This window comes from Lepisosteus oculatus, unplaced genomic scaffold, assembly GCF_040954835.1.
Source record: "Lepisosteus oculatus isolate fLepOcu1 unplaced genomic scaffold, fLepOcu1.hap2 HAP2_SCAFFOLD_78, whole genome shotgun sequence".
Lineage (NCBI taxonomy): Eukaryota > Metazoa > Chordata > Actinopteri > Semionotiformes > Lepisosteidae > Lepisosteus > Lepisosteus oculatus.
The window spans coordinates 595,497-610,000 of NW_027168341.1; positions in this window are offsets into that span (position 1 = coordinate 595,497).

A 14,504-nucleotide genomic window follows, 5' to 3' on the forward strand; every position below is an offset into this window, starting at 1 on the left:
GTTAAAGCCAACACTAACTAGCCGGTCAGTGAGCATCAGCAGCGCAGCGTCGCAAGCCGCACAGCACAGCCTGGCACGGAGCCAGAGAGCGCGGATTGGACAGCAACAGCCTGCAACTGTTTCTTTGTACCCGCAGGAAGATCTGAATCCCCAAAGATTGGATGAGTATTCAACTTCAATGCATTACAGCTCGAGAATTCAATTGTTATCCCAACCAGTTGATATCAATTTAATTCCTAAGAGTTATGTACTTGTTTGAGTATCTAATGTAGAAGTTATAACCAAGTTCATTAACGAAACGGTCTTAATGAATGATATACTGAACGTATGTCCTCTTGATATGTGTAACACTTCGTAACTGACTGAATATATATCTTTTGTATTCTGATAACCCTCTTGATAAGATCTGTTAGGTTTACATGCATATTTTATGTATTAATAAATGTATCCTCGTGTATTAGTACCTGTGTGTGCGCGTTGTTTGAGTTATGTCACATGGTTGGATTCTAAAGCTATCAAAAGAATCAACTTTGTGATTTACTGCTACAATTAATAATTGTCTCAGTAAATGCCCAAACCCTACAGAACTGGTGCCTTCAGAGACCCCCTACATTTAATTTTGCTATGGCAACATTACATATTTGGCGTCCCTGAGCCGGTTTTCTTACATTATTTGGCGTCCCTGGGTGGGCGTGGCAAGACTGAAATGAGTCAACCAAGCGGAATAATTCAATATAAAACGCCGCGGGTTTCATACACAACAATACGGTGTGCTGAAAGCCGAAAGAAAAAAAAGTTCCCCTTGCTCTTTAAGCAGTGCTTGATTGTTTTGTGATCTTTTGCGATCTACCGGGTTGATTGCATACTTGATCTTGTGGTTTTCTGTGGTAAAACTGTGATTTCGTACTTAAAAGTAATACTCTTTAAGTTTAACGATGGTTGCTAAAAGGTCTGAATTCGAGTCGCTATTAAGCACTCTCTCTAGCAGCGACAGGTCTGACCACGATCTCTTCCATATCTCCGTCAGCGGAGAAGCTAGAAGGATAAATCTCCATTCTCTGAGAGAGCTAGCGAAGGACATAGAGAGATTTGACCCCGCAGTGTCAAAGAATAATATCGAGAGTTATATTCAGGACCTCAGGTATACCCTGCAGTATCTGCCAAACGCCACAGAACAGGAGAAAGTGTTTCTGGTCAGGAAAACTACCAGCAGAGCTGTACATGAGTGGATGGCTAGGCAGATGAAAGAAGTCTGTAATGATTTTGAGCAGCTTTGTCAAGCACTTATCGAAGAAAACAGTGCGTTTATTGACCCGACTGCTGCGATAGCCGCCGCTCTTAACATTAAGCACAAGAGAGCAGAGTCCCCTCGCGAATATTACGAGAGACTTAGACGAACTTATTTTGCAGGGCGAAATGATGAGGGTTGCGAAGAGAACACACATTTCAAGGGTTTATTCATTGCGAATCTCCACCCGTCAGTCAGAAAGATGATCTTAATGCATACAGATGCACAGACCATGAAAATGACTGATATTAAGAGATTCGTGCAGAAAGCCTGGGAGTATGATGTCCAAAGTCGCTCTGAGCAAAAAGCTGTTAAAGTGACTGTGTTTGCCGTCAGAGCCAGCAGGGTTAATTCCCCCCTGCTCGAAGGAGCACAGGCTCCTGAGCTGGCTAAGCCCCGTTCCAAAGCATGCACACAGGACCACACCCAGCGTCCTAAGTGCCATGAGAACACCGGGGGAGGGAAAGGGCTAGATAAAGCTGAACAAAAGGATTCAGTAGCCACCCGCCTGGCCAGGCTTGAACAAGCTTTATTAGGACAGGGACAACCGCTCCCCAAGGCTGCCGGAAGCGTGAATGAGCTGATACTCTCCATGAGGAGGCGGAGACCCGCCCCCTCTCCCTCCCTCAGTCTATCTGATTGAGCAGAAGGGTTCCTGCCTGGATGAATTCAGCCACTCCCAAGTGAGTGCTGACTCCACCCCTGAAGTCACAGAGCAGGCAGTAAAACACAGAGGAAAAGCAAGAAGCTTTTACCTCAAGGCTGCCATGGGAGATGTCTTACACTGTGAGACACTGATTGACACTGAGGTTGAAAGGTGTTTGATGTCACACGGCAAGCTCAAACGGGTTGAAAAAGAAAAGGGCATGCGACTCAGAGAGGAACCTTTGGTGGATCACCAGAAAGGCAAAGTGTGGAAACAGGTCAAGGCTCCTAAGCCTTCTGTACAGAAGGAAAGGGGGGCCAAGAGGCAGACTGTGCTCACACAGTGCCCACCGAACACAGAAGCCTATGTGGAGATTCCTTCTGTTCCCTCTGGACAAGAAATAAAAATATTTCCTTGTTCCCCGGATATACAGTGCCTTGCGAAAGTATTCGGCCCCCTTGAACTTTTCAACCTTTTGCCACATTTCAGGCTTCAAACATAAAGATATAAATTTTTTATTTTATGTGAAGAATCACCAACAAGTGGGACACAATTGTGAAGTGGAACAAAATCTATTGGATTTTTGAAACTTTTTTAACTAATAAAAAAATGAAAAGTGGGGCGTGCAAAATTATTCGGCCCCTTTACTTTCAGTGCAGCAAACTCACTCCAGAAGTTCAGCGAGGATCTCTGAATGATCCAATGTTGTCCTAAATGACTGATGGTGATAAATAGAATCCACCTGTGTGTAATCAAGTCTCTGTATAAATGCACCTGCTCTGTGATAGTCTCAAGGTTCTGTTGAAAGCGCAGAGAGCATCATGAAGACCAAGGAACACACCAGGCAGGTCCGTAATACTGTTGTGGAGAAGTTTAAAGCCGGATTTGGATACAAAAAGATTTCCCAAGCTTCAAACATCCCAAGGAGCACTGTGCAAGCGATCATCTTGAAATGGAAGGAGTATCAGACCACTGCAAATCTACCAAGACCTGGCCATCCCTCTAAACTTTCAGCTCAGACAAGGAGAAGACTGATCAGAGATGCAGCCAAGAGGCCCATGATCACTCTGGATGAACTGCAGAGAACTACAGCTGAGGTGGGAGAGTCTGTCCATAGGACAACAATCAGTCTTACACTGCACAAATCTGGCCTTTATGGAAGAGTGGCAAGAAGAAAACCATTTCTCAAAGATATCCATAAAAAGTCTCGTCTAAAGTTTGCCACAAGCCACCTGGGAGACACCCCAAACATGTGGAAGAAGGTGCTCTGGTCAGATGAAACCAAAATCGAACTTTTTGCCCACAATGCAAAACGATATGTTTGGCGTAAAAGCAACACAGCTCATCACCCTCAACACACCATCCCCACTGTCAAACATGGTGGTGGCAGCATCATGGTTTGGGCCTGCTTTTCTTCAGCAGGGACAGGGAAGATGGTTAAAATTGAGGGGAAGATGGATGCAGCCAAATACAGGACCATTCTGGATGAAAACCTGTTGGAGTCTGCAAAAGACCTGAAACTGGGACGGAGATTTATCTTCCAACAAGACAATGATCCCAAACATACAGCAAAATCTACAAAGGAATGGTTCACAAATAAACGTATCCAGGTGTTTGAATGGCCAAGTCAAAGTCCAGACCTGAATCCAATCGAGAATCTGTGGAAAGAGCTGAAAACTGCTGTTCACAAACGCTCTCCATCCAACCTCACTGAGCTCGAGCTGTTTTGCAAGGAAGAATGGGCAAGAATTTCAGTCTCTCGATGTGCAAAACTGATAGAGACATACCCCAAGCGACTTGCAGCTGTAATCGCAGCAAAAGGTGGCTCTACAAAGTATTAACGCTAGGGGGCCGGATAATTTTGCACGCCCCACTTTTCATTTTTTTATTAGTTAAAAAAGTTTCAAAAATCCAATAGATTTCGTTCCACTTCACAATTGTGTCCCACTTGTTGGTGATTCTTCACATAAAATAAAAAATTTATATCTTTATGTTTGAAGCCTGAAATGTGGCAAAAGGTTGAAAAGTTCAAGGGGGCCGAATACTTTCGCAAGGCACTGTACAGGGAAGTCGTGTCCCGGCCAAGGTCCCAACAGCCTCCATGCCACAGGAGCGGTGCTCCAAGCAGCCGCCTGATCCACCAGGTAAAGCACACACCTTTTACATCCCTAAAGAGGAGCAGATCTCCCCACCTGGCGATGAAAAGGAGCTTTCCCTGTGCACCCTGGCACCCAAGAGGGGTCAGGAACACCACCCTGCAGTGGTGGAAGGGATCCAGATGGCAGGAGAGCAGGTTGGTGATGTAGCCCTCACCCTTAGCCCTGAGAGGTCCTCTATTAGTAAGGATCTGCTTGAGCAGCTGTCACAGGGCCACCGCCAGGTGCCCCTGGTGCAACATTCACAGGTTAGACAGGAGGTCCAGCTGGACGCTGAGACTACTGCGCTGTGGACACACCTGATCCCAGATGCCGATTCCCTCTGCTGTGACCCAGGGAACCTGCAGTCAGGTAACATTATTTCTCACAACTACCAGGTAGTGAGTGAGACTGACCTGATTGTTCCTGCCTCAACGGCAGGGTTGCCAACACACCCAGTCCCCCAGAAGGGACAGGGAATGAAAGCCGAGCCGGTTTTCTTACAGCCACCAGCTCAGTCTGTCAGTCTGAGTCTGACCAACAGTGGTTCAGCCAGACTGGAGCTGGATGGTCAAGTCACCCGCCTGCCAGTGCAGGACATCGCAAAGAGGGGTGTCAGAATCCCCGCCTGCACTGACATGGGCCTGGTGAGTGATAGTAAGTTCAAAGACAGTGAACTAGCTATCCCAGTGCTGGGGCAGCTCCCTGAACCCCTAGCAAGGGAAGGGGGGAGCGAGCAGGTGTCCTACACCCACGCCCAGCGAACGATTGTAAACATGCCGATAGAGGGATTCCTCAATCAGGAAGTGTGCAGGGTGGACCTGAACAGTGAGAATGGGGTAACAATCCCAGATCACTCAGGTGCTCCAGATGACCACTCAGCCGAGGGTCAGGCATGCTCTACCGCTGCACCACCCCCTGCAGGGTTCCTAGAGCACAGGCATGAACAAATCGAAAAAGCAGATGCCCTGGAAAAGGAGGAGCAGCATCAGCAGCTGCGTCAGATCTCCCCATATTTCCAGGATGTTGGTGCCCAAGATGCCACAGGGCATACTGAGAAAGACACCATGTACACGCTGCGCCAGCTTAGAAAGGCGACAGTCACTCAGAAGGAGATGACTGGGATCAGCCACCCGAAAAGACTTTTGGGAGGACTGATTGCTGCCGCCACTGTTGCACGTTTGCTTTTTTCTGGTAGGTTTGTGTGCTACTGGCACTCTCACCCTGACTGCCCCAAGAAGGCAGGGGTCAGAGATGCCGGAGGGTAGTGACAGACTGTATCGACAGCAGCAAAAGTTGGAAAGCTTAGGGAAAACCCTACAGGCAATTTCCTATGCAACAGGGTTAAACCTTATTCCCCAACCAGTGGACATGATTGTTGGTGTTATACAGTGGGTTTATGCTTGTGTGCAACAGGCCAGAATGTTGACACAAGACCTATTAAGGGAGCTTAGTGCCACTGTAGCTAGTCTAACCACGGCACGATTCCCAACCCACTTGATTCCACTCTTCTCAGTAGAGGAGTATGTGACATTAACCCCATCGCTCATAGCTCACCCAGAAGGCAATCCAAGATTGAATTTGGTTCCAAATCTTGAGATGGGTATGGCCACCAAAGCTATCCATTGGCTGTGTCTAAACGATTCACCAATGAAGGGTGTAAAGCTACTAACGAGCAGAGGGAGGTTAATGAACCCCATGAAGAGCAGGTAGGAAGTAAATGGCTGGTCAGCACACCACATTTAACTGACACTATGACTTGTGACAGGCATGATACAGCTACCACAATGCAGCTACCTAATCAAACAGTTTTCCTGCAAGTTCCCGAGGAGGCCATAGTACAGCATGGTAACCTAACACTGTACGGTCTGGAACCAGACAACATAAGACCAAACTTGAGGTCATGGATGCCTTCAGGTGCCACACTATTGAATTGGATAGAAATCCAAGAAACAGTAAGCCCTGAAGAGGTACAGGTAGTTAGTTTGCTTTAATGGAACAAACCTCCAAACCACCCAAGCAGATACCCAACACAGATGTTGTGGTTTATCGCGGGGCTGGGAACAGGAACTGTTGTTATTGTAACACTGCTGCTGGGAAGCTGGATCATGACTGACAGTGTACTCTGAATGCTGTACTCTTGCATCAAAATGTAATCTGGGTAGCATGAATGAGTCAAAGGTAGCATGTCAAAAGAAAGGAAGTGATTTCTCCCCAAATATGTACTACAGAGGTATCAGATATTGACAGTGAACTTCCTGATGTGTAATTCCTAGACTTAGATAATGTCTCCTACCGTGTTTATACATACTCCAGATGTTATTCATCCTGTTTGTATCCAACGCTGGTTCCGGTATGAATTCTCGAGGAGTAATGTGGACATTTAAGATTAATGTTCTAATGGCAAGGGACATCACTTAACTCTGTTTTGTTTTGAAGGCAACAACGCCTCAGGACCTCATGACCTTCAAAAAGGGGGGATATGTAGCGGCGAGGCTTATTAATAAGGCAGAATTAAGTGTTCTGAGCCTTCCCAAATGAGGCCCCATTTCTCTGTTCATCTCTGTGGTGCAGCCACAGAGAAACTGTTCTGCAGGGTGATTTAAGGTCCTAGGACAGCTCCCAAAGGGGGATGCACTTAGCTAAGCCTGGCTATCATGATCAATGGTCATCCATTGGCGCCTATCTGTCTAGGGAGTGCCAGTTGGACATCTGGACTGCATTACTAAGTGTCAGGACTAAGTGACTCATATCTCACCTTGATCAATCAATCAGGGACTGGTAGGGCCGAGTAACCCACGTGGGACTCTGATGCCCATGGAACTTTCAGCCAATCAATGAGCTGAAGTTCCTCCAGGTAAAAACAGGCAACACAGAGAGCCTGTGAGATTCAGTAAGATTCAGAAGGGAGGATTCAGAGGATTCTGTGGACAATTCTAAAGGGAATTCAAAGGAGAATTCCAGGGCAGGACAGCCCAGGAGCAGAAGGCTCCCAAGGGCAGGACATTCTCGCAGCGCGCCTCCTGACCATCCTGAGACTCAGCCCGGACAACCACGGAACGGCCAGTGTGTACGAGTGCCAGAACTTTCCTTTGTTCTAAGAGTCTAGAGCGGAGGTTGCCAGAGAATAACCAGAGGATCCACCCGAGGTTAGCACCAGCAGCAGGCCTTGTGAACAGGTCGGAACTGTGGACAGCTGAATCACTATTCAGAACTAGCTCTTCATCAGAAACGAACCGGTCCTCTTCCTGACTTGCTGGGACCCACAGTCATCTTTTCTCCTGTGCACAAACTTTGCTAGTTAAAGCCCACAGTGAGCATCAGCAGTGCAGCGTCGCAAGCCGCACAGCACAGCCTGGCACGGAGCCAGAGAGCGCGGATTGGACAGCAACAGCCTGCAACTGTTTCTTTGTGCCCGCAGGAAGATCTGAATCCCCAAAGATTGGATGAGTATTCAACTTCAATGCATTACAGCTCGAGAATTCAATTGTTATCCCAACCAGTTGATATCAATTTAATTCCTAAGAGTTATGTACTTGTTTGAGTATCTAATGTAGAAGTTATAACCAAGTTCATTAACGAAACGGTCTTAATGAATGATATACTGAACGTATGTCCTCTTGATATGTGTAACACTTCGTAACTGACTGAATATATATCTTTTGTATTCTGATAACCCTCTTGATAAGATCTGTTAGGTTTACATGCATATTTTATGTATTAATAAATGTATCCTCGTGTATTAGTACCTGTGTGTGCGCGTTGTTTGAGTTATGTCACATGGTTGGATTCTAAAGCTATCAAAAGAATCAACTTTGTGATTTACTGCTACAATTAATAATTGTCTCAGTAAATGCCCAAACCCTACAGAACTGGTGCCTTCAGAGACCCCCTACATTTAATTTTGCTATGGCAACATTACATATTTGGCGTCCCTGAGCCGGTTTTCTTACATGTGAAAATAACAATTTAGCATCATATTATTACATACAGGTCTCTAGCTTCAACACAGTGATATATATATATACTCAGTGATTTATTGGTACATGCCCAGGTCAATAATCAGAATGAGGATTTATTTCCAGACGGGCTACAGGTAGTGTTGTGAAATACTTCAACACACTGGATCGCAGATTTAGACCCCCTGCACTCTTACTCCTTAAAAACCAAAGAAATGAAGATATGTAGCAATTACATTGCAACAGGGCTGACAGTGACTTAATGCTTATACTAGTGGACTTCTGGTACCTTTAGGGTACGGTGTTCCCTGAAGGGCTCTCAAACCCCGCATTTCAGATGCCTAGCTGTTTCGCTGATGTGTTGCACCTCAGAATCACTTTTAAACCTTACCTCTGGTATCTTTAATCCCTATTGCTCAACGCATGGTGAAAGTATTGCATAAATGTGTCTGAAAATGAGCAATGGGCACCTGAGAGACTCATTTGCCTGTTTCACAAATGATCATATTTGACTAGAGATTCTGTTTGGGATTCAGTTGTGCATTCTGACAGCAATCGCTTTCAAAAAACGATACATTCTGGATGAGGTCAAGGTGCAGGAACACTGTATTTAGGATGTGTTTGCACTTATTCTGTGTCTCTAGCTTCAACACAGCGATATATGTATATGCTCACTGATTTTTTGGTACATGCCCAGGGCAATAATCATTATGAGGATTTATTTCCATATGTGCTAGAGGTAGTGTTGTGAAATTCTTCAACACACTGGATCGCAGGTTTAAACCCCCTGCACTCTTACTCCTTAAATACCAACAAATGCAGATATGTAGCAATCATATTGTAGCGGACACTCATTTGCCTGTTTCACAAATGATCATATTTTACTAGAGATTCTGTTTGGGATACGGATGTGCATTCTGACAACAATCTCTTTCAAAAAATGATTTTACCTTATCGCAGCTTTGCCCTTCTTGCCTCTTTGGAAAATATCTCCATCTTGTGGTCGTTGTTGGTAATGTCTAGACAATATCTCCATCTTGTGGTCTTTGTTGGTAATGTCTAGACAACATCTCCATCTTGTGGTCGTTGTTGGTAATGTCTTCTTATGCCCTTTTTTATTTTAATTCTCTATTAGTTGATTCTAGTATCTCTACAATGGAGCTGAAAATTTTCCAGAAAGTGGTTGCAAGCCCGATATCATGCGAAGAAACTTCAGGATTCGGGGATCAGTCAATGGATTTTCTTCAAAGTTGGATTTTTGCACTCTGTGGACCAAGAGATGTTGTTCTATAATGTTTTTTTTTTTCAAATTTAAAAATATCATTTTTTCATGGAGCTTTGAATGGGATGGATTCACCCTCCTTTAGCCAGGACAGAGCTCCAGGAGCCTGGGTAGGATTCTAGCTTTCTCCCCTTGCAGGCACGTGGCACAGAAGACAATATTTTTTTCCTTAAAATCTTTTTTTTGTGTGTTCCTTGTTGTTCCAAACTTAATTTTAATCACTTTTAATTAGAGATTTTATTAAAAATAGTGCAATAAATGACTAATTTCACAAAAATTAATGTAATATAAAACGGATGTTTTCAACTTTATTGTAGTGTTTTAGAAACTAATATGTCTTCAAAAATGGTTGTTTTTCACTCCTATGAATGAAAACTGTTGTTATATGATGTTTTTTTTTTTCAAATTTTAAATGATCATTTTTTCATGGAGCTTTGAAGGGGATGGATTCACCCTCCTTTAGCCAGGACAGAACTCCAGGAGCCTGGGTAGGATTCTAGCTTTCTCCCCTTGCAGGCACCTGGCACAGAAGACATCATTTTTTTCCTTAAAATCTTTTTTTTTGTGTTCCTTGTTGCTCCAAACTTAATTCTATTCACTTTTAATTAGAGATTATATTAAAAATAGTGCAATAAATGACTAATTTCACTAAAAATACTAAAAGTAATATAAAACGGATGTTTTTAACTTTATTGTAGTGTTTTAGAAACTAATATGTCTTCAAAAATGGTTATTTTTCACTCCTAGGAATGAAAGCTGTTGTTATATGATGTTTATTTTCAAATTTTGAAAAAGCAAAGGATTCTAGCTTTCTCCCCTTGCAGGCATCGGACACAGAGAACCTCATGGTTTTCCTAAAAATCATTTTTTATGTTCCCTGGTGTTCCAAACTTAGTTTTAATCAATTTTAATTTGTTATGTTACAAACAGGGTAATAAAGTCTTAATTGGACTATAACTAATGTCATATTGTCTGCTACAAAACTGATATTTTCAGCTCTATTGTAGAGATTCTAGAATCAACTAATAAAGAATTGAAATAAAAAAGGGCATAAGAAGACATTACCAACAACGACCACATGATGGAGATATTGTCTAGACATTACCAACAACGACCACAAGATGGAGATATTGTCTAAACATTACCAACAACGACCACAAGATGGAGATATTTTCCAAAGAGGCAAGAGGGGCAAAGCTGCGATAAGGTAAAATCATTTTTTGAAAGAGATTGTTGTCAGAATGCACATCCGTATCCCAAACAGAATCTCTAGTAAAATATGATCATTTGTGAAACAGGCAAATGAGTGTCCGCTACAATATGATTGCCACATATCTGCATTTGTTGGTATTTAAGGAGTAAGAGTGCAGGTTTAAACCTGCGATCCAGTGTGTTGAAGAATTTCACAACACTACCTCTAGCACATATGGAAATAAATCCTCATAATGATTATTGCCCTGGGCATGTACCAAAAAATCAGTGAGCATATATATATATATCACTGGGTTGAAGCTAGAAACACAGAATAACTGCAAACACATCCTAAATACAGTGTTCCAGCACCTTTGACCTCATCCAGAACGTATCATTTCTTGAAAGGGATTGCTGTCCGAATGCACATCTGAATCCCAAACAGAATCTCTAGTAAAATACGATCATTTGTGAAACAGGCAAATGACTGTCTCAGGGGCCCATTTCTCATTGTCAGACACATGTATGCAATGCTTTCACTGTGCATTGAGCAATAGGGATCAAAAACAGAATGGAAACAGACATGGAAACCAACAAGGATGGGATTTGAACCCATGCGTGCAAAGCACAATGGACTAGCAATCCATCGCCTTAACCACTCGGCCACCTCGTCAACAAAACTGGGCTGTCCCAACTGGGTTGGCGCGCTCCAGATGATCTTTTTCTTTTTTTTCCCTCGTACTCGAGGGTCATTTTCCTGTTCCACATGCGATTTCAACATTTTCCTTGGGAGATGTCAAGCCAGCAAGCCACTGCTGTGGTTCAGTGGCCAGCGTGGAGTTCAGTGGCCCTGTTGTACACAGAAAGCACATTGAGCTCCTTGGACATGAAAAGTTCCAGATAAAAGCCATTTGTCATCCTTTCTCTTGGTGTCGATGTTGCTATTGTATGTAAAGGTGGCAACTTGCTCAGCGAGCAGGCGGAGCACACACCGAATGCAGATGTGTCTGAGTGGTGTGTCCAAGTGGCTGCAAAAGGACAGCACTCCCAGGGCGCTGTGGCTTAGTTGGTTAAAGTGCCTGTCTAGTAAACAGGAGACCCTGGGTCTGAATCCCAGTGGATAACCGCCTATGGCTAGACTTAATTAAATGCAAGTATTCATTTCCTGTCTTTAACACGACTTGTTTTTCTTAAAATGGATGCAACTTGCAAAACATGAAATACAAACCTTGCTAATCAGCGCTAGCAGCTGGCAAAAAAAAAAGAAGTCAGCAATGTTTTTTTTCTTTAACCTTAACCCTGCTAATGGAGAAGAGTTAAACGACCGAGTCTATGCAGCTTAAACGGTGCGCACGTCGGGTTCTTAGCTGAAAGGGTGGTAAATCACGCTCACCCCATTCCTTAATCTTTTAAAGAGGATACTTTACCGTGAATCGGGCTCGGCTGCACAGAGGAGAGAGCAGAGCAATGAGGTCACGGGGACAGGGGAGTCACACGCTGGCGGTTTGAATACGCGGAAGATCACTGAGGGATCCACAGTATATGGACCCTCCGTGCGCAATCAGTCCGCACTCCGGACTCTGAATCCTGCCATCCGAGTTAAGATCTCGGCAGAACCTGAAGCGCAGTTCCTTCTTAAAACGTAATCTGGCGAGCATTTCTAGAATCGTACTTGTATAGATGCAGCCTTTAATGTGTTGCTAGGTTAAAATTGATGACTTCTTGTATTTCAGTAGGCAACTGCCCTCTTGATTTCAGATTGAATTTCTTTATTACAGGGGCGCTTTTATGATGACAGAGTCATGTTCAGGTACTTTGCTTGATGGAGGAAGCTCATTTCGGACTCTGTGATCTGCTCACCTGGAAAGGTCTGCTGTACTACTACAAGAGAGAAGTAGAGTCTGGAAGAAGGGACAATTTTATGATGCTTTGGAAGGTAGTTTTTTTTTTCTTTGAAATCGAAATGAATCAGAATATCAGAGCAAAAGACAAACTCTTGGTTTGGTTTAAAGAGATATGGTTTTAAAACAGACAAAATGTAGAAAACAGGTGTTTCTCACTTTTGGAAAAGAATGGACTGGGGGTATTTTACTAGTTGCAGTGCTGAGCTCACCGGGTTGCAGTCCTGCAGTGTTGCACCAGGGTCAGTGGTGCAATGGATAACACGTCTGACTACGGATCAGGAGATTGTAGGTTCGACTTCTGCCTGGCTCGGGTCGTTTTTAAACGCATCAGGCTACTCCCTAAGTAGCCTGTGCTACTTACTGTATTGTAATCGTACCCAGTAAGAGATTTCCTTCATGTAAATGAACTGCACCTGACAGCTTTAGAAAAACACCTGGGCTCAGTACGGTGCTGAGAGCTCAGCGTTGCTGTTGTTCTAATTAGCACGCACTGCATCGGCTATGAACCCGAACTTTTCAATTATTCCGATCAGTAAGTCAACACGTAGTCCACATGAAAGGTAGAAATATTCTCTTGTCTGTCTCTTGTTTGTATAGAACTGAATGTCACTGACAATGTACTGTTAGTTTTAATTGAAGAACGGCATTTGTGTTCAAATATACCAGACAAGTTTACGTAACTGCTCATGCGACACTCAGTTGTAATTAGTCAAGAAATAAAGTCGAACAACAGCTGCGGGTTTGATTCTGAACGTATGAGATTGCAGCGCCTTTTACTTCCATTGACAAATGATAGAGATTCGAAGAGAGATCCTTCAGACCAACAAGCAAACCCACGGCTTTTTCGGTTTTCTATCTAGGCAACGTTGGTGTCTGCAATAGCATACATGAAAGCGTGATGCGATTTCTGTGGCTACATTTGTTGCACGTCATGCACAGTAAGAGTGTTTCTAACACCAAATAAAAAGTCAACAATTAGCGATCACGCCTTCTCCTCAGTTAACCCACTGAAACCCTTGCTGTTAACAGTTCTTTAATGCGTGCTTTACGAGCACCTACATATCGTGTCGGTTCTTTCAGCTTTATTCATTAGGTTTTCAAAGGCATAAGTAGAGCACCAGAGGTGCGAACGCAGAATGTGTGGTAATCTGAAGAACTGCTTTCCATGGCAGCGGGTCCAAGCGATTTAGCATTTTTATAGTACCGGGAAAGGAGAAGCGGCACTTTGCCTTTGCCGCGCAGGCACAAGGCGACGTGCGGCAGACGCCGGAGTCGGCAAGTTCCGAACCTGCGCGGGGAAGCCCCAACGCATTTCGAGTCCATCGCCTTAACCACTCGGCCATGACAAAAGCGAGCTCGCTACCGCCGCATTCCTCCTATAATCTAACACGGAGTGCGAAGTCGCTGCGGAAACCTTTTTAAAGTCGCTCTCCGTTAAAAAAAAAAATACCTTTCACAAGATTCGTGCCGGCAGACAGACATGCCTCAGAGGGTTTAAGGCTGGCTTCACGTTCAAATGATGAAGTCCCCCAGTCCGGATGTCAAAATGCAACTTTGGCAGACAGAAAAAACATCAACAAACCACAAATGTGGAAAAGGATTTTACAAGCTGCACCACACTGCACTTTCCAAAGCATTTACATTCGTGTTAGACGCAGGAATTGCCTTTGATTTGCGCGCTTACGAACGCCATGGAAAACGAAACAAAACTAAAGCCCTCAGCTCCTGCACTTGATTATAATGCCGTTACGTGTCGAAGCAGGAATTTACGTCATCCTACCACTGCAACACGGGGAATAGAGGGAAATGAGAACAATCTACGAATTGTCTCTAAACAGTCCCTACAGTTGTAAGACGCCTGGAAGCGTGCACCCCCATCATTAATCTTTGCGCATCTGTGCAAGGTAAACTCTGGAGCAGTCTCTGAAACGGCTCAAAGGAAACACGTGATTGATTCCATGTGCATCTGGGGTTCATTTCTTATTTACATTTAATTCAAGGGAAAGGCTTGGGTCAGTTTCAGACGGCCTCCAACAGCGAGATTCAAGCGTCCCACCTTCAGCCCAATCTGCGCCGCCAGAACACCAATGGCTCCTCTG